The sequence below is a fragment of the Myotis nattereri genome (genome assembly GCF_964212035.1).
Source record: "Myotis nattereri genome assembly, chromosome: 1".
Classification (NCBI taxonomy): Eukaryota; Metazoa; Chordata; class Mammalia; order Chiroptera; family Vespertilionidae; genus Myotis; species Myotis nattereri.
The window spans coordinates 131,839,801-131,861,754 of record NC_138075.1 but is presented as its reverse complement, the minus strand read 5'-3'; the positions used below and the strand labels follow the sequence as shown (position 1 = coordinate 131,861,754).

General features: G+C 40.5%; 1 pseudogene across 1 annotated transcript; it reads right to left on the bottom strand.

The window, feature by feature from the left end:
* Positions 1 to 20,029: 20,029 nt before the first annotated feature.
* On the bottom strand, positions 20,030 to 21,136 carry LOC308529566 (glutamine synthetase-like; annotated as a pseudogene). The gene has a single exon. The product of its transcript is annotated as a glutamine synthetase-like (transcript).
* Positions 21,137 to 21,954: the final 818 nt, after the last annotated feature.

Below are 21,954 nucleotides of genomic sequence, written 5' to 3'. Positions count from 1 at the left end.
GTACATTTCTACTTTAGTGGACCTCATGGCCACGGTGTTCTTGATTTCAAGATGACTTTTTAGGTAATAACTGAACAGACAGGGGACGAGAGCCTCTGTCCTTTTGGGATCCTAGAAGCCAAACTCTAATGTGGCGTTATTCCAATTTTACTGAATCTGAGCAATACAATTTCATTTCTCAGGAAGAAGAATACAACTTCATAAATTCGTACTTAATGATAAGCATTGGCACCCAAGCTTCCAAAGCACAACATCTATTTCCATAATTTTAATACCTGGTGAAAAATGTCATTTTTTTAAAAAATGGAAGGTGATAAGAGGCAGCAGAAAATAGATGTATTAGACATCTTAAAGGAATGGTTTGTAATGAGTAGGCTGTTTGAGGGACAGTGATGGGTCTGTCTTATCACCTTATTCTTTGCTACCTGCACAGGAACGGACAAATACTGGTCACTCAATAATTATTGATTCATGTGGTCAAGACAAAAAAGAGGAATCTTAAATCTTACCTTAAGACATACAGCCGTTCTAACCATGACTAAGGAGAAAATAAGGTAAACTGCTATTTAATTAATTGAGTTTATCTAAATAGATACTGCCACAGCAGATGGGTAGTGGTTCTTATGGGACATAAAAAAAGGAAAGCCAAAGCTTAAAAAATGTCAAACTGATATGTCAACAACATGAATGCGGGGGTTAAGGGGCAGGGGGATTAGCACTCTAGAAAAAATTACCCAGTGTGGATGGTACAGATAATCTCTGATCAGAAATACCCTCAGAGAAGCATGGGTAATTCACGAAGGATGTAGTTGTTTGATAGAAATATTTCATAACAATAAATACACAATTGCTCTCCTTTACTTCTTTATTCATTACCCTAATTCATGTTTGGTTTTCCTATGTTAATCTACTCATCTAGGTCCTATACTCTAAATACATAGCTATTCTGACAACTACATTTCTAATGATTATTTTATAAATCAGCTTTTTTTCTCATACGTTAATCTTTCCTGTCTTGGATTAATATGACTCAGTTCTTCCAAAAGTGCTCATTTCCTAAGGAATTAATAATAGAAAACTGGAGGCCTGGGAAAGTTTGGGGACCCTTGGTCTATTGTGACCCCTAAGGTGACAAAATTTGATGAGAATCACAGAAACAACTACTTTTTTTTTAAAAAAAAAATCAGTCTTCTTCTATAACTGCACCATGACTGATGTAAAAAATATCAACTCTTGAAGAAAAACTAAGATGGCGGCATAGATAAACACCGGGAAATAGTCGCCTTCCACAACAATTGAAAATTAGCCCAAAGGACGGAGCAAACATCGTCCAAAACAACAGGAAGGCTGGCTGAGTGTAATTTCTACAACTAGAAGAAAAGAAAAGCACGCTGAGAGCCAGAGGAGCTGCGGAGGCTGAGTGCAGAGGTACGGCGGCGGCTCGCGCGCGCGGAAAGGGGGTGGCACCTGAGGACGCGGCTGTCTTTTTGAATCACAAGCTCCCGACTGCTCTGAACTCCGGTTCTGGGAAGTCTCTGGGGACCCAGGACTCATACGGGCAGAGGCTGCTCTCTCAGGCGGCAGCGGGCGAACTTGGGGGCGGATTTTCCTCGGAGGTGCTTGCAGCCATTGCCAGGACACTGAGACGCGCGACTCCCGGCACGGAGAATCAGCCATAGCCTCTTTCTCCGCCCTTTTGACTCCCTGAGACCGCGCCCCACCCAGGCTGCGGCAGAGGCTTTTGCATGTGAATGCCCCAGAACTTTGCAACCTGATAATTACCTAACTGCAGCCGGGCCAGCCAGACCCGGAACTTCCAAGAGAAGGCCCAAGGCCCCGCAGCGGCTTGCATTGCTTCACAGCTGAGCCTCTTCGTAGTTCCTGCTGTGTGGCCTCAGGCAGGGGCTGAATTAGCACCTCCTTAGATCCAGGAGCCACTGTGCCCAGTGGTCAGAGGGGGTCCATTCTCCCACTTCAGACACAGCTGCTTCCCACAGCCAATTGGCCTGGAGGTCAATTCCTCCCAGTGATCCTACAACAATCGAGGCACCAAGAGTGCACCAAGAGTGTCCACCCCAGGTAACTGGGGAGGCTGAGCCACTGGGCCCTACAGGACACCCAGCGCGCAGGCCACTCTATCAACACAGGGAAGCAGCCAAAATGCGGAGACAAAGAAACAGGTCACAATTGGCAGAAACGGAGGAGGCCAGACGACTGGATATAGAGTTCAAGGCCACGTTTATAAGGTTTGTCAAGAATTTTATGGAAACCGCCGATAAATTTAATAAATCCCTCAAGGAGTATGGTGAGACCATGGAGGTCATGAAAAAGGACCAATTAGAAATTATGCATACACTGACTGAAATAAAGAATACTTTACAGAGATCCAACAGCAGACAAGAGGATCCCAAGAATCAAGTCAAAGATTTGAAATGCAAAGAAACAAAAAATACCCAACCGAAAAAGAAAAAAGAAAAGAGATTCAAAAAATATGAAGATAGTGTAAGGAACCTCTGGGACAACTTCAAGCGTACCAACATCAGAATTATAGGGGTACCAGAAGGAGAGAGAGGGCAAGATATTGAAAACCTTTTTGAAGAAATAATGACAGAAAACTTCCCCCACCTGGTGAAAGAAATGGACTTACAAGTCCAGGAAGCGCAGAGAACCCCAAACAAAAGGAATCCAAAGAGGACCACACCAAGACACATCATAATTAAAATGCCAAGAGCAAAAGATAAAGAGAGAATCTTAAAAGCAGCAAGAGAAAGACAGTCAGTTACCTACAAGGGAGTACCCATCCGACTGTCAGCTGATTTCTCAACAGAAACCATGCAGGCCAGAAGAGAGTGGCAAGAAATATTCAAAGAGATGAATAGCAAGAACCTGCAACCAAGATTACTTTATCCAGCAAAGCTATCATTCAGAATGGAAGGTCAGATAAAGAGCTTCACGGATAAGAAAAAGCTAAAGGAGTTCATCACCACCAAACCAGCATTATATGAAATGCTGAAAGGTATTCTTTAAGAAGAGGAAAAAGAAAAAAGGAACTCTTACCATTTGCCACAGCATGGATGGAACTGGAGAGTGGATAAATACCACAAGATCTCACCTATTTGTGGAATATAATGAACAACATAAACTGATGAACAAGGACTGATCCAGAGACGGAGAGGCATTGATTGGACTGTCGGGCCTTGGAGGGATGGTAGGGGAGGGTGGGGGCAAGGGGGAAAGATCAACCAAAGGACTTATATGTAAGCATATAGGCCTAACCAATGGACATGGACAACGGGGGGGTGAGGGGGTGAGCGGGGAGAGGGGGGATAGAGGGTACACATATGTAATATCTTAATCAATAAAAAATATTAAAAAAAAAAAAAAAAATATCAACTCTTGTTTTCTGGTCTGACATGTAAACAGCATGAAAGTCATTCATCCAGTCCTCACAAGGAAAAGGCTGAACAAATGGAAAATTAATAAATTTTATTAGATCTCTCGGAGAATTGAGGTCACTGGGCAAATTGCTACCCTGCACCCTGAGAGATGGGTGAATACTGAGAATCACAGTTTGGGAGCAGAAGCTGCCAGGAGCCAGGGACTGGTAGGAAAACACAAACAGTAATTTATTAATTGCTGGAGACTGAGTGTGGAATAGCTTGAGAGGTGAAAATGCCTGGAATCTCAGCCTGAAAAGGCCCCACACTTTCATTACCTCTGGGAGCCCCACTAAGATCTCGGTAAAGATGAGAGAAAAAGTCCCTCATGTTTCCATGAGGAGAGGAGAAGTAGCCATTGTGCAATGCACCTAGATCATTCTGTTCTCCTGTAAAAAGGCCTGCCTTCATAAAAAAAATATTTTAGCAGAGCCTAACCAACATCAGTTTTATCAAAACTTAAGTGATATGGGGGATGGACAATACCCCACTGCAGTCCCCTCTAGCCCTCCTGTGTGACCTAGATTGTGGCTGCAGTAGCTGAAAAACGCTTGCAAAGATCACAGCCCAGAGGCACAGGCCCATTAAAAGTCTGAGACCTAATCGTAAGCGTATGGAGTGCTTCTCCTCCTCCCACACCTTACCCACCAGATCAACAGGGCTGCTGTGTTGTAGGGGGGATGACAACAAACGGAACTGCCAGCTTCCCTTTCCATTTAAGGAGTCTACAGGGGAAACCAAAGACAATAGGAGAGACAAAAATAGGACGCTGAAGGAAATTGCAGCCTCTGACACCTGCAACTGGTGCGAGCAGTAAATACAGTCTCACTCCTGACCAGAGAAACGTCAAACTGAAAAGCAGAGGAAGACACTGAAAAAGAAGTGGAACAGAATGTTCAAGAAGTATGGGACCATTAGAAAAGAAGACTGCCAGAAGAAGTAAAAAAAGAAAGAAACCCATAACAAATATTTGAAGTAATAATGCTGATAATCTCCCAAAATTAATTACCGACATCACCAAACCACATAGGAAGCTCAGAAATCACCAGGCAGGAAAGCCCATCTCCACCTAGGCATAGCATACCCAAACTACAAATAAGCAAAGTCAAAGAGAAAATCTTAAATTAAGCCGGGGGTGGGGAGGACCTTAACTATAGAGACAATAAGGATAATCACATCAGACTTTTCTTCAGAAACCTAGCAAGTAAAAAATAATGGCATGAATATCAAATTGTTGGAAAAAAATCCAGTAGCCTGGAATTCTGTGTCTGGATGGGGTAAGATACGCACCATGTTAACACTGAAAAAAGAAAAGTGGAGTAGCTGTATTACCTTCAGACAAAGCAGACTTCAGAGCAAGAAAAATTATCAGAAATAAAGAGGGGCATTACATAATGATAAAATAATCAATTCTTCAGGAAGACATAACAATCCTAAGTTATGTCTATGCCTAACAACAAAGAATTGAAATAAATGAGGTAAAAATTTATAGAACTGAAAGTAGACAAATACACCATCATAATTAAGATTTAAATATCATGCTATCAGTAATTAACAAATCTGGAAAGCAATCGGTGAGGACACAGTTAAATTGAATGGCACCATTAGTCAATCGTGTCCAACTGACATTTAAATATTACTTTATTTAAAAAGAGCAGAATACACATTCTTCACAAGCTTACTTGGACATTCAACGAGTAAGATCACATTTTGGGTTATAAAACACATCTTAACAAAAGTGAAAGAATAGAAATCATAGAAAGTATACTCTCAGACCACAAAGGAATTATACTAGAAGTCAATAATAGAAACATAGTTGGAAAATCCCCAAATATTTGGAGATTAAACAACACACTTCTAAATGACACATGGATCAAAGAATTCTCAATATAAATTAAAATATATTTTCAATTAAATTAAATAAAACTACAATTTATCAAAATTTGCAAGATGCAGCAAAGCAGTGCTTAGAGGGTAATGCATAACATGAAAAGTATATATTAGAAAAGAAGAAATAGCTAAACTCAAAAATCTAGGTTTCCATCTTAAAGCTAGAAAAAAATGATCAAATTAAATCCAATGTAAGCAGAAGGAAAAAAGTGTACAAATCAATGAAATTAAAAACAGGAAATTAACAGAGAAAATCAGTGAAACCAAAAGCTGGTTCTTTGAAAAGGTCAGTAAACTTGATCAACCCCTAATGAAGGTAATCAAGAATAATAATAAAAAATAGTGAAACCACAAATTACTAAAATAGAAATGAAAGAGGGGCTATCACTACTGAGTCCTTGGACATTAAAAGAATAAAAAAATTATGAACAACTCATTGCCCATGACTTAGATGAGCCAATTGCTTAGATCAGTAGAACAGAATAGAGACCCCAGAAATACACTCAAACAAAAATATCAACTGATCTTTCACAAAGGAGCAAAGGCAATTTAGTGGAAAAATAAGTCTTTTCAACAAATGGTGCTGTAACAACTGAACATTCACATGCAAAAAAGGAATCTACACACAGACCTTACATATTCCACAAAAATTAACTCAAAATCAATCATACTTAAATGTAAAATGCAAAACTATAAAACTCCTAGAAGATAAGGAAAATCTAGATGACCTTGGCAATGAGTTTTTAGATAAATGTCTAAAGCATGACCCGTAAAAGGAAAAATTGCTGTTGTTCATCATTAAAATGATAAACTGCTCTGTGAAAAACACTGTTAAGAGAATGAAAGATAAGTCACAGACTGGGACACAATATTTTCAAAACACATACTTGTTTTTTTTTCGTCGTTGTTGTTAATGCTCACCAAAGGACAATTTTTACATTGATTTTTAGAGAATGGAAGGAAGGGGGGGGGGGAGAGAGAGAGAAACATCAATGTGAGAGAGACACAGTGATTGGTTGCCCCCTGCACGCACCCCAACTGGGGGCAAGGAGTCAAACCTGCAACCCAGGTCTGAGCACCTGACTTGGAATCGATCCCATGACCCTTTGATATGTTGATGCTCCACCACTGAATCACACCTGCCAGGGTGCAAAACATGTACCTGTTAAAAGACTGTTATCCAGAATATACAAATAACTCTTAAAAACTCAACAATAAGAAAACAAACCACCCAATTAAAAAAAAAAAAAAACAACGGACAAAAGACTAGAACAGAAACTTCATGAAAGAAGACATACAGATGGCAAGTCAGCGTATGAAAATCTGCCTAATATCACATGTCATTAAGGAAATAAAAAGTAAAACAACTGTGGATACCACTCCACTCATTAGAATGGCTAAAATTCAAATGACTGACAACACTAAATGCTGGCAAGGGTATGGAACCCCAAGAACACTCATTCATTTCTGGTGGGAATGTAAAATGGTACAGCCACTTTGGAAGACAGTTGGAAGTGCAAATCTAAACAGTCTTACCATATGATTCAGCAATCACAGTCACTGGAGTGAGTGGAAAACTTATCTTGTCACAAAAATCTGCATAAAAATATTTATAGCAGCTTTATTTATGACCACAAATAGCCTTAAGCAAAATGTCTTTCAACAGGCGAATGGATAAACGACCTGGGATACATCCCTATGATGAAATATTATTCACCAATAAAAATAAGTGCACTAATAAGACACAAAATACATGGAAGAAATTTAAATGCATAATGCTCAGTGAAAGGAGCTGGTCTAAAAAGGCTTCATAGATCAAATATATGACATTCTGGAAAATGCAAAACTAAAATAAAAAAGGTCAGTGGTTGGCAGGCGTTCACAGAGAAGGAGTATGGATGAGTCAATGGAGCACAGGGCATTTTTAGGGCAGTGAAACTATTCTGTATGATACCATAATAATGGATACATGATATTATTCATTTCTCAAAACCCATAGGCCTATACAACCCAAAGAGTGAACTATAATTTAAACTATGGCCTTTGGTTAGTAACAATATATGGAACTTGGTTTATCAATTGTAACAAATGTACACTGATATAAAGTACCAATTATAAGTGAAACAGTGCCTGGAGGTGAGGTAGATGAGCAGAGTATGTATATGAAATTGTGGTGTTTTCTGTGCAACTTTTCTCTAACCCTAACGGTGCTCTAAACAGTCTATTAATTAAAGAAAATCTGTCCCACAATGAGTAGAGCAAGTTGAGTTGTTTTCATGCTGTAACTTTGAAATTTGATTTACAATAACCAATTACTAACATTCAATGTTAGTTAGTTGTCATTCTGACATACTAGTCATTTGAAATAAATAACAGCAGCCCCCAAAGCTGTCTGTCTTACAACAAAAATGAGAGTTAGAAATAAGAATCTGGCTCAAATATTATTTCCTGCATCATCCCACCCTTAATGCTGTCTGCCAATAACCAATTGGATTTTAAAGACTTTTCATCATTTCATTTGGTAAAAAGTTTTTGAACTTAGACATTATTATCATGCATTCTGTGATTTGGTAGTATCACTGAAAAAGTTGAAGAAAATCTATTATTAATCTGTAAGGAAGTGCTACTGTGCCAGCAACAATGTACTATCTTGCTTGTACACCCCAAATTCAACCTGTTCAGTTCTCAAAATAGTAAAAATATTCACACAGCTATAAACATAAACAAAAATGTGCTCTCTGCATTAAACAGTGTTTGCAAAGGCTAAACAAAGCATGGCTGAGTCTGTATCTACACAGGTTAAAAAGTTATCATTTGTGTAAGAATAAGCAAATCACAAATATTTAAAAACTTGAAATAAAAATATATAGCTATATTTTCTATGCTGTGCTTTACATCTCCATGACTATTCTGTACCTGCTAATTTATGATTTTTTAAAAATAATTCTTATTTGGCATAGGAAACATAGTTAATAATATTATAATAACTATGTATGGTGTTAGATGGTACGAGGTTTATTGGGATGATCACTTTGTAAGTTACATAAATGTACGATCATGAGGTTATGCACCTGAAACTATACTGTACCTCAACTCTAATTTAAAAATGTTATTAAATATATATGTATATATGTATATATACGTATATATATATGTATATATCTGAAGGATTGCAGTTGAAACTGAAAATCCTGAGATGTTATCTAACTGAAATTAATTTTATTGTAAAATATTTGGTATTAACACTTTGCTAAGGATGATATACCACTAAATATAGGGTGGCAGAGTTGGAAATAAGAGAAAATAATCTAGTCTATGGATGATAAAGTAGAACATTTTTTAAAAAAATATATTTTTATTGATTTCAGAGAGGAAGGGAGAGGGAGAGAGAGAGAGAATCAGTGATGAGAGAGGATCCTTGATCGGCTGCTTCCTGCATGCCCCCTAGTGGGGATGGAGCCTGAAACCCAAGCATGTGCCCTTGACCAGTATCAAACCTGGGACCCTTCAGTCTGCAGGCCGATACTCTATCCACTGAGTCAAACCAGTCAGGGCAGTAGTAGAACATTTTAAAGTTCACTCAAAGAGGATTTTTGGAGAGATGCATTATTAAATACTTACATGCATCATTGAAGTCTTTAGAGGGGAACTGAAGTTCTACTTGTGACGAACAAGCCATAGATAGGGACTGAAAGAATTCTTAAAAAAAGTTAGCAGTCACAAATCATTCTCCTCTAAACACACACTTACTATCTCTGATAAAGCGCATGGGCATTTAAGAGGTAGTAGAGTGAAGAGACCATTACTCAACCATCAGCAAATAAGGGCATTGGCTCAACCACATCCATCTTCAACTAGCCATATAGCCTTGAGCAAGGCATTTGGACTTCTGAAATTCAATTCCTAAAGTCAGGATAATTATACTTATTGTGATAATCAAATGGCATATTTAATTGAGTATGAGTTATTATTATTAAACATCTATAAGAATACCTGGCAGTTAATTAATCTATTTTCTTTTCTATTGATGGCCACATAGGGAAATTTTGGTTTGGGTGGTCTTTTTGTGTGTGTGTGTGTGTGTGTGTGTCTAATATGCTTTTATTGACTTTTTTAGAGAGAGAGAAAAAGAGAGGGGGAGAGAGAGGAAAACATCGATAACTGCCTCCTGCATGACCCCTCCTGGGGATGGAGCCGGTAACCGCGGCCTGTGCCCTGACACAGTGCTCACAGAAGTGAGCCATATCAGCCACATAGGGGAATTTTGGTTTGGGTGGTAGTGTTTTTAAGAATAAGTAATTTTAGGGGGAGAGATGGAAGAAGTGGTGAATCATGGAGTACAGAGGACTTTTAGGACAGTGGAACTATTTTGTTTGATACTATAATGGTGGCTATATGACATTAGTCAAAACCCATAGAACTATAGATATAAAGTTTGAAACCTAATGTAAGTATGGCTTTTAGTTATTAATGATGTGTCGATATTGGTATATCAATTGTAACAAATTTAACACACTAAAGCAAGATATTAATAATAGGAGAAACTGTGGTGTGTGGCGGAGGGATTTGTGGAAAACCTCTGTGTGTCCTGTGCAATCTTTCTGTAAGCCTAAAACTGCTCTAAAAATTGCACTAACTTACAAATTCCAATTCATACGTTTTTTTAAAAGAACAAGAATGCAGGGGACAAAGGTTGGCAAGCAGAGTATACAGCTGGATGAAAGGAAGTCCAAACCAAATGATTGAACAGTGTGACAATTAGAGAACAAAGAAAGGAGAAAGAGAGAGAGGAAAGAGGAAATAAACTAGGGAAAGACAAGAGGAGCCAGAGACCGATGCAGTACCAATTGGATGTTATGCTCAGGTCTAGCATATGGCTTTATGAGTGTAGCCATAGCTGGCCTACAGCCCCATTCTATCTCTTATAAAGTGAAAGGATTGAAACTAGGGTACACCTGCTCTAAAATGTATTCACGGGCTTTCTGAGGAATTCACTGAGCATGGTAATTTAAAAGTTACTGATTTCCAGGATTTCAGCATCCACCTAAATAGCATCGCATGGGGTCTCTTTGCCTAAATTCTCTTTTACAGCAACCCTTCTCCGTCTATGAAAGAATAGTTTCCCTCCTTCCCCATCCCGAATCTTCCAATGGTGCATTTCCTGGGGATGTTAAAAACAACAAACCAGAGAGCCAACTATAAATAAAATTCAATATTATTTTGAAGACTTCACTTTAGTGGTCAGTTGGGTCACCATAAAACCATAGCTTTCCCATCTCCGCTTGTTTCACACATATTTCTGTTTAAAATAGTAGAAATGGGTGTTTTGTGGTATGAGGGCACTGGGGACAATAGCAATTTTGTTGAATGACTTCACGTCTTCCATCCCCCAACTACTGAACAAGGATGCACTAAGTTTGGGAGCTTGAAGTTTATAAAATTTGGGAAGCCCTCATTGTTTAAAAAAATACAAAATTTTGTACAAAAGTGACTATTTAGGTTGAGGGGAAAATGCCGGGAGCTGGTCCATGCTTGCTGTTTCAAGGGACCTGGCATGTATGGCATACTGTTCTTAATATGTTTGCTCATCTTCTTGGCACTATGTGTTTTAACCAAGGTCTCTGAGAAAGGTTGTTTCCCCAGGTAGGGATTTCCCCCTGAAGTTAGGGAGGGAATAAAACCTCTTAACTAAGTGCCAGGCGGGTAATTAATCACTTTAACTATGAACAATCATGCTTAAGTTACATAATCTTTACTCCCTGGAATGGAGATAAGAAACGCCCTAACCTTTGGAATAGAGATTGATAGGATTGGAATCAACTGGTATAAATACAGATGTAAGAAGACAGAACTTAGAAGACAGAACCTACACACAGAACTTAGAAGACAGAACCTACACAGAACCTACAGACAGAAGAACTTCGCTGGAGAGAACATGGCAAAAGATCCTGGACTGAACCTGACTACAGAAATTGGCAAGAGAACCTGACTAGAACCTGGTGACTGAACCTGGCTGGAGAACCTGGACAGAACCTGGCTGGAGAACCTAGCGAGGGAACATGGCTACAGAACCTGGCTGGAGAACCTGGAGAACCTGGCTGGAGAACCTAGCAAGAGAACATGGACACAGAACCTGGCTGGAGATCCTAAGCAGAACCTCTCTGGAGATCCAGACCAGAACTTGGCTGGAGATCCTGGCTGGAGATCCTGGCTAGGCTGCTGATCAACTGAACACTGTCTCCGTGTCCTTCCTTCTTCGCCGACTCCGTCTACGCCTTTGGGAACCCCTGGACCTGCTGGGGTTGGACCCCGGCAGGAAAAAACCCTACAAATTACCTTTGTTTCAAATTTGAAAATGCTGACAAATGCCACAAAATTCAGAAAAATGGCATGCTTTATTAACTACCCTAATGAAAAAGTCCTCTTCCCTACCCCCACCCCCCGGCATATGTTTTGAGCATTCTTCATTTAACAGTTTGGTAACACCATTTCCAATAGACTGAGTAGAAAGATAATCAGTCTTCCCTCTAGCACAGCGGTTCTCAACTTGTGGGTTGCGACCCCTTTGGTGGATGAATGACCCTTTCACAGGGCTCGCCTAAGACCATCCTGCATATCAGATATTTACATTACGATTCATAACAGTAGCAACATTACAGTTATGAAGTAGAAACGAAAATAATTTTATGGTTGGGTCACAACATGAGGAACTGTATTTAAAGGGCCAGAAGGTTGAAAACCACTGCTCTAGCATGAGTGATGGAAGTGTTTTTCTTAGCATTGATAACACAGAACACTTTTTGGCAGTTTTGCAACCATTATTGGTAATATCTGGTGACTCTCTAGGATTGCTGTCAAATGTGGGGCAATCGCTATAAATTTCTTTTTTACATCAGCTGAAAAATTTGAAAGAACTTTCCCATACTAACTTCTTGTTTCTCCTCTGCTACTCACAAATTTCCAGCAGCAAGCTTAATCATCAAGTTCACACCTCGGCACTGCAAGTTCACATCATGTCACAATGTGGGGAGGATTCCTGAAAGCCATTCTATATTAGGACAGCTAAAGTAATAAGTATACGTGGCCGTGACTACCTCGCAGCGAGTCATAAAGATACCCGTTAAACCCAAAGTAGATGTATCTGCATCTCTCCTCCTTTTTTAGTCACTTCCTCCAAAAAGCCCGAGGCCACTTGAGCACAAAGGGAAGGATGAAGGAAGGGAGGCCAAAGTGCAAAGAGGGAGAAGGCAGGGTTTCACTATCGCATTATTACAAATTTTACAGAATATAGTGACCACATGAACACACGGTTTGGGCCCCTCCTGGCCTGGCCTCTGCATCGTGTTAACAAATGACGAGCACTGACGTTTCAGCTTCTCTGCCTTCACAAGGTATTTGCCTCTTTGCTTAAGAGCCAAGTCAAAAAATAAAATAGGTATCACCAGCAAGAAATAATGAACACTAAGAATGACTTGTTTACCTTATATTTAAATAGTGGCAAAAGCTATTTCTTTAAAGCTATTTTCAGTTCCCCTTTTCCGGTCTTGATAATAGCAGGAGAGAAATGGACCTTTAAATATCTGAAGCAGTTTAACGAGACTGGCTCACTTAAAAGTTATTTGAATATTTTCTAGGGCTATGAAAAAATTTCAAGGTACACTTAAAACCTATGGATAAAATTTTACTTGTTTTTTCTTTAGAATCTATGTATGATTTTTTAAAAATCCTCACTGGAGGATATGTTTTTTATTGATTTTAGAGAGAGGACAGGAGAGAGAGAGAGAGAGAGAGAGAGAGAGAGAGAGAGAGAGAGAGAGAGAAATATCGACCTATTGCCTCCTATTCACACCCTTACTGAGGATTGAACCCACAACCTAGGTATGTGCCCTGACCAGGAATTGAACCCACAACCTCCTGGTGTATGGGATGGTGCTCCAACCAATTGAGCCACCAGGCCAGGGCTATGTATCTTATTCCAAAAATAATTTAAAACAGTTATCAAATCAGATAAAAAAATTATACAATACCAAGATGATATGCAAGAAATTGTACTATGCAAAAAATTGTACCATAGTACAATTATTCTACATACATTCTACATCAGTGTTTCATTTTATAAATGTTTACTATTATCCACTTCATTACCAAAAGTAAAATTATATACTAATCTATCAACCAGTTAATTTTAGCAATAACTCTTTTCATTAAATATACAGGAAAAGTACAGTTATGATGTTACAGTTATCTAAGAGTTTTTACATGTGATTTTTATTTAATTATTCTCACATGTTAAGCATACATGCTACACTGAAGCATACAAAATTCACTGAAGGTACGTCATGTCATTTTATAAATTCTGTAAAGTATAATCTTAACTAGACATTACATTGGATTATAATAGCCTAAGAAATGAGAAATAAATTCTCATATTTTTATAAATCAATATGATGCAGATAAGTAAATTATCATAAAATTTTTAATTTTTATTTGCCTTTTTCCCTCTTTCCTTGAGATGAATATTAGACATTTCTCTGAATTGAAAAGTGAACTCAAAGTTTTTATGATTGTTGAGAGAGATAATTTGTTTTGCTTAGTAGGTTGTCTCTAGACTATTTTCCACAAATTGAAAGAGCTTAATCCCCAGCTTTAAGATTTGGATTTAAAAAGGTATTTAAAGATATGATACAATAAAAGCATTTAATAAAAAATATTATAGCAGAGGTGTATGAAAATAAGCAATGTTTCTATTTTTCCATTTCTTTCTGAACCTATTAGGTTATGCAAAGTGCCTCAAGCAGGCATAATTAATAAATATTTGATAAATTTTAGTGAAGCCTGTTGATATACTTCCCCAAAGTTGAGAAATTAAAAGATTCTGTTGACTAACAAATGCTTTTGCAAATCAGGTAATTTTCAATCCTTTTCTTTCGAAACAGTTGAAGGCAGACCCTGTTAAAGTTGTCAGCTCATACATCATTAAAACTAATTTTGATAATACATCACCACATAACATTTAGCATATATTTCAAGTTTGAAGAATCAAGTAACATTGCTAGAAAAAGTCTTCCATTCCCATACTATTGACTGTGTCTGTGAGGGTTTTGTGGTTTTTGTTGTTGTTGATGTTTGTTTGTTTTTTGTTTTGCTTAATCCCTCTACCTTTTTCACGCAGCCCCTCAATGCCCCTCCAGGTTGACAGCTATCAATCTGTTCCCTGTATGGGCGAGGGCAGGTAGGAGAGAGTAAAGAAGGGAATAAATAATGATAGAAGGAGACTTGAACACACAATACAATATACGGATTATGTATTATAACATTGTACACTTGAAACCTATATAATTTTATTAACCAATGTCACTTCAATAAATTCAATAATAATTAAAACATTCTTTCATTCCTATTTACTTAGTTAGATCAGCAAGATCTCTCAGGCCTTACCATAAGAAACACAGTGAGTTAAATAAGATTAGTGTTCTACCCCATCCCATTTTAGCAACAAAGAATATTCATCTAGGAATACATGAACTTATCGAAGTAAAAATCAGCCCTAGTTATCTCATTATGAGAATCATTTCCAATTAAACTTTACTCTGTTTAAATTGTGTTCTAAGTTTGCAATATATTTGTTACACTAATTATATTATAATAATATATGACTAATAGTTCTATTTATAACTCAATGCAAAAAGCCCCCACAATTTTTGAACATTTAGAGCCTTATGGTCAAAAATCATTTAATAAACATAAAATTTTAATTTATATACATACTAGAGGCCTGTTGCACGAAATTGGTGCACAGAGTGGGGGTGTTCCCCTCAGCCCAGCCTGAACCCTCTCCAATCCAGGATCCCTCTCACAATCTGGGACCATTGGCTCCTAACTGCTCATCTGCCTGCCTGCCTGATCGCCCCTAACTTTCCCCCCTGCTAGCTTAGTCACCCCCAACAGCCCCCCCTGCCAGCCTAGTTGCCCCCAACTCCCCCCCCCCAGCCACCTGGTCACCCCCACCTGCCTCCCCTGAGGGCCTGGTCACCCTTTGCAACCTACTGCTCAGTCGTTTGGTTGCCCCTCACTAAGCCCCCTGTGGGCCTGGTTGCCCCATGCAGTCTGTTTGGTTGTCTATTTGGTTGTGATTGTCACTTAGGCTTTTATATATATATTTTTGTGGAAGATATGTTTTATAAAATTAATAAAAGACTCAAGAATAAAAATAAATTACAAGAGGATAAAAATGTAGACAACTAAAATAGAATATGAAGGAGGAAATGGAGTATTTTGAAATTTTTCTTATAAAGAGGACATGAACTTTTAAATTTGAAAATGTGGGTATTAAATTATTGTGGCATTTGAAGTCCATTGGTTACATGTGTTTTTATTTTCTTACTAGAGGCCTGGTGCACAAAAATTTGTGCACTAGGTGAGGGGGGTGTCCCTCAGCCCGGTCTGTGCCCTCTCGCAGTTTGGGACCCCTCATGGGATGTCCACCTAAGCTGACAATCAGACATCCCTCTGGCAGCCCAGGAGCCCTCAGGGATGTCCACTTGCCAGTGGGGAGCAGGCCTAAGCTGCAGTCGGACATCCTTAGTGCTGCTGAGGAGGCGGGAGAGGCTCCTACCACCACCACTGTGCTGGCACCTGTCAGCCTGGCTTGTGACTGAGCAGAGCTCCCCCTGTGGGAGTGCACTGGCCACCAGGGGAAAGCTCCTGCATTGAGCATCTGCCCCCTGGTGGTCAGTGTGTGTCATAGTGACCAGTCATTCCCAGTTGTTCTGCTGTTAAGGTCAATTTGCATATTACGCTTTTAGTATATAGGATAGAGGCCTGGTGCATGGGTGGGGGCCAGCTGGTTTGCCCTGAAGGGTATCCCAAATCAGGGTGGGGGTCCCGCTGGGGTGCCTGGCCAGCATGGGTGAGGGGCTGAGGGCCATTTTCAGGCTGGCCACAGCCCTTTCAGGGTCGGGGGGGGCCTGCTGGGGTGCCTGGCCAGCCTGGTTGAGAGGCTGATGGCTGTTTGCAGGCTGGCCAAGCCCCCCGGTGGGTACCCTCACCCCATGGGGGTGTGGCCAGCCTGGGTGAGGGGCTGCTGGCTGTTTTCAGGCTGGCCACACCCCCTTCAGGGTGGGGGTTCCCACTGGGGTAACTGGCCAGCCTGGATGAGGGGCTGATGGCTGTTTGCAGGCTGGTCAAGCCACCCAGTGGGGACCTTCACCCCATGGGTGTGTGGCCAGCCTGGGTGAGAGGCTGATGGCTGTTTGCAGGCTGGCCACGCCCCCCAGTGGGGACTCTTACTCCATGGGGGCATGGCCAGCCTGGGTAAGGGGCTGAGGACCGTTTTCAAGCTGGCCACAGCCCCTTCAGGGTGGGGGGTCCCGCTGGGGTGCCTGGTCAGCCTGGGTGAGTGGCTGAGGGCTGTTTTCAGGGTGACAAAGTCCCCCAGTGACCCAAGCTCCCAGCCTCTCCTTTTTTTCTTTCTTTTTCAGCACCTCTGTGAGTGGAGGCCAGTCCGGCTGGAAGCAGGTATCTGAATTTATTTGTCTTCTATAATTGAAACTTTGTAGCCTTGAGCAGAGGACACACAGGCCAGGGTCGGTGGGAAGCTTGGTTTCCTCCATCGCTTCCTCCATGAGAAACCCAAGCCTCCTGCTCACTCCAGCTCGTGGCCACCGGCCACCATCTTGGTTGGGTTAATTTGCATAGTCGCTCTGATTGGCTGGTGGGCGTGGCTGGTGGGTGTAGCAGAGGTATGGTCAATTTGCATGTTTCTCTTTTATTAGATAGGATGGTAAAAACACTTGACATTTACCCTCTTAATAGGTCTAGTGTGTACAATAGTCTTGACTACAGGCACAGTGTGGTACGGAGTACATATCATATATATCACATTTTCTTTATTCATTCATCTATCAACAGACCCTTAGTTCATTTCCATATCTTGGCTATTAAAAATAGTGCTGCAATGAACATGAGAGTACAGATATCTTTGAGATCCTGGTTTCAATACTTAATTTCATATATTCCCAGAAGTGGGATTACTGGATCATATGGTACAGCTATTTTTAATGTTTTGAGGAACCTCCATACTCTTTTCCATAGCCCCTGCATCATTTTGCTTTTCCACTCACAGTATTCAAGGTTTCAATTTTTCCACATCCTCACCAACACTTATTATCTTTGTTCTTTTTTTAAATAATAGCCATCCTAAAAGGTATAAAGTGATATCTCATTCTGATTGTTATTATTTCTCTGATGATAAGTGACATTGACCATCTTTTAATATGTTTGTTGGCCATTTTTTATCTTCACTGGCTACATTTAAAAGATTTTTATACTAGTTTTATTTTTAAATGACAATATTTATAACATACTGGAATTTCCACCATTTGAAACATATGATCAAGATTTTTAGATGGCTTTTTAAACATATGCAAAAGGTACATTGGTTTGCAAAGTAATTTTAAGAGATACAGGAGAAACTATATGATGAGTACTGCTAATGATGCTGTAAAGATATTATGATATATTTTCTTTGAAATAATTTTATTATGTTCAAGAGAGCATATAACTTAAAAGTTAAACAATAATATTATGATTATTATGAAAATTAGTCATCCTTTCCAAGAGGTCAGCAAACTATACCCCACCAGCTGTTTTATTGGAACACTGCATCTATTTCCATTTGTTTCCATATTGTACCTGGTGGATTTCACACTACAAGGACAGAGGGGAATATTTGCATTAGAGACCATATGGTCTGCATAGGCTAAAATAGATAATATGTGATCCTTTTCAGTAAATGTCAGTCCCTGCTCTATCTCATCCTTCTCTACTATCAGCGAATCAGAAATTAAAACTTTTTAGCTATTTCTTCTGGTATTTAACTCTACATTTATAAATGTCATGTATATAGCTATCTATTCTCCTACATTGAAAGAGATACATGTACACACACGTACTTCAAACAGATACACAAACACTTCCCTTTTGCTTAAATCAAAATTTAGGGTTTTATTATTATTTTTTAAGTTGCGGTGACCATGTAATTATTTTTAACTGCTGACACATTTTATTTCTTTTCTGTGCTATTTCTTGATTTTCCTGAAATTAAATTACCTTGATGTACAGAGAGAAAACAATTTTAATGTAACCTCAAATTGGTATAGCACTGGGACATTTCAGAAGGACTATACCCACATGCCCCTAATATAGGTGCAGAAAAGTGTACAAATCTTAAGTGTGCAGCTCAATAAAATTTTACAAAATATAACCACTCCCCACGTCAAGATATAGAACATTAATAGCACCCGGCAGTGTTTCTTCATTTCCTCCAAATTATAGCCCCCAATATAACCGGTTACTATTGCATCATTATAGATTTATATTCCTGCTTTTGAACTGGAAGAAATGAAGTCATGCAGCAGTTACTGTACTGTGTCTGATTTCTTTCGTGGAGGTCTGCAAGATTATTTATGTGGTTGCATGCAGGTAGTGCTCAGTCATTCTCATGATGACTTTTGTAAGAAACTGCCGAACCATCCTCCAAAGTGGCTACACCATTTGGCCTTCCCAGCAGCAGTGAAGGAAAGCTCCTGCTTCCCTCCTCACCAGCACTGTTGCCGTCAGGGTTCTGGGCCAACCTGGCAGGCGGCTAGTGCTCTCTCATTTTAATTTTAATTTCTTTTTTTTGAAGGTGGGGTTTGTAGTTTTATTATAAAAGAAAAACTACCTCCTCAGAATCTTAATGAATGAAAAGGAATATTTCACACTCAGAACAGACACCAGGATACAAAATTACAAGTGTTTAACTCCAGTCCTGTCCCCCTCCCCGCTAAGAGGAGACAGGGAGGAGACAGTGGAAGCAAACAAGCAATTCTGTAAGAGACTACAAATATGATTAAAATCTAAACTGGTTTTACTTAAAATTTTTTTTAATATATCAAAAGGCCTGCTTTAGTGACATGCTAGTCCCCCAGAAAATAATCCAATATCCCCTTGTCAGTAACATACATGCTCAAGTTGATCAGCCAACCCATATTTCTAAACCCCTGTGCATACATGCGTCTTTATAAACCAAAGCCATGGGGCTCGGTGACTGCTGCTATTTGCTCCTGTTAGCCGACCCGTGTCCAGAAGGGCAGGCAGGGCACAGAGAAACCCTTAAAGGTAGTGAGGGTTTAACAGCCCCTAACAGGCAACTTTCCAAGCACCCCTCCCCCTCAAAAGGAGAGCCTTATTACTAATTTCGTCTCAAATTTGGCTCCCAGTGACCAGAATGGTCTTTCTCCTTTAGAAAAAGCACACATATCCATATATATATATATATATATATATATATATATATATATATAATGTTTTTGTATTTAAATATAAAACACTACTCTGATTTGTGTTATAGACGGAGGAACAAGCGATGAGAACTTTTTCCTTTTTCTTTGAAGGTAGAGGAAGCTTCAATGATAGAGAAAAGTGTGTGTGTGTGTGTGTGTGTGTGTGTGTGTGTGTGTGAGAAGAGACTAAGAACTGGACCCCTCTAACCTGGCCAAAGAAAGCAAGAGATATTAACTGGGCACGAGGAATAAAAAAAGGCCTTGATATTCTGCTTTTAGAGTTACATTTGTTATGACAATTGAGGGGCGAGAGTGGGAGCGGGAGGAAGAAGTACTTAGAAGGAGCCGGATGGCTGCAAGTCTAGTCCACTAGTGTTTTTACTGGATGGGCTCATCGCCAGTTTGGTTGAGAAGACACGTGCGGATGAGGGCTTCTGTCACTGGGAAGGGGTCACAGTTGGCAGAGGGGCGCCGGTCTTCAAAGGACCCCTTCTTCTCCTGGCCCACAGCCCGGGGAATGCGGATGCTGGCACTACAGTTGGCCACGCTGGGGGAGAAGTCATTGATGTTGGAGGTTTCATTGAATCCAGTGAGGCGCCGGGCATTGTCCCGGCCCCCCTTGGGATCGTCGGCTCGGATGTGGTACTGGTGCCGCCTGCTCGGCCTCTCGATGGACTCTCTGTACTTCAGACCGTTCTCCTCCCGCAGGGCCTCGGTGCTGAAGTTGGTGGGGCAGCCTGCGCCATCCCAGTTCCCAGGAATGGGCTTGGGGTCAGAGGTTGCTATCACTCCAAAGTCTTCACACGCTCGGTGCAAGCTGAAACGGGCCACCCGGAGATGATCGCCCATGGCGATGCCTTCACGGGGTCTTATTAGGAGTTACCACTCGGCAGGCATGACCCCGGCATTGTCCCTGCGAGCTGGATGCCAGCGTACAAGCAGGCCCGGGAGTGAGCCTCCACAGTATCCCTGCCATAGGCTCTGTGGCTCCCATGCCGCAGTTGTATGGACTGTGGGGTCCAGGGAAGCCATTGGAAGGCCAACCGAAGGTGCCCATCTGTGCCCAGGAGAGTATACTCCTCTCCATTCCAAACCAGGGATGCTGAGCTCACCATGCCCATTATCCGTTTGCAGGTATATCTTAAATTGGGCTCTGCAGGTTTGCGATTGTACTTTAAGACTTCACAGAACACCAGCTTGTTGGGGTCCTTGTGGAAAGGGCCCTGAAACATGGCAGCAGGGACGAGATACAAGTCACTGTTGGAGCCTTCAGACTGCATAGCACTGGAGCCATCGAAATTCCACTCGGGCAACTCTTCTATGCTCTTGGGCTCACTGTCCAGGGTCCGGGTCTTGCATCGCAGTCCTTCTCCAGTAGCGCCAACAAGATGACACAGCTTGGACTCTATCACCCTGAGGCAGGGGCGTGGACATCGGCTTGATGCCTTTGTTCAAGTGGGAACTCCCAGAGGTGGACATGGTGGAAGTTGCTCTGGGGGGCAGGGCGGGCAGGCCCTGAGAGCCGGGTGCAGAGAGGGGAAGAGAGGAAGCTGGGAGTGCTGCTCAGGCACTCGGCTCTTCTCCCATCCTCGGCTCTCTTAATTTTAATTTCTTAGTGGCACATGATGTGGAGCACCTTTCCATATGCTTCTTTTCCATCTGTGTATCTTCTCTGGTGAGGTGTCTGCTCAGGTCTTTGCCACATTTTTAATGTGTTTTCTTATTGTCCACAAGGTTCTTTACATTTTGAGGGTAATAGTCCTTTTTCAGATGTGTCTTTGGCAGATGTTTTCTCTCAGTCTGTGCCCTACCTTCTCACGCTCTTCATGGCACATTTTGCAGAGCACATGTTTTTAAGTCCAGCTTTTCCTTTTTTCATGGATTTGCCTCGGTGTTATATGTCTAAAAATGTATCTCCACACCCAAGGTTCTCTAGATTTTATCCTATCTTATCATCTAGGAGTTTTATAGTTTTGCATTTAGGTCTGTGGTCCATTTTAAGTTATTTTTTTGTGAAAGGTGTGAAGTCTGTGTCTCATTTCATTTCTTTCTTTTTCGCATGTGGATGTAGTTCCAGTTCCATTTGTTGAGAAGACTAACTTTTCCCAGTGTAATGCCTTTGCTCATTTGTCAACGATGTTCTGGCTGCTTTTTAAGTTTTTCTTTCTTTCTTTCAAGGTGGGGGGTCCCAGATGTAGTTTTCTTTTTTACATATCTCTTTTTGAGCTTGTAGACCTTCTTGATTATGTAGTGTTATCATTTTCATAATTTTGAAAATATTTTGGCCAATATCTCTGCCACTA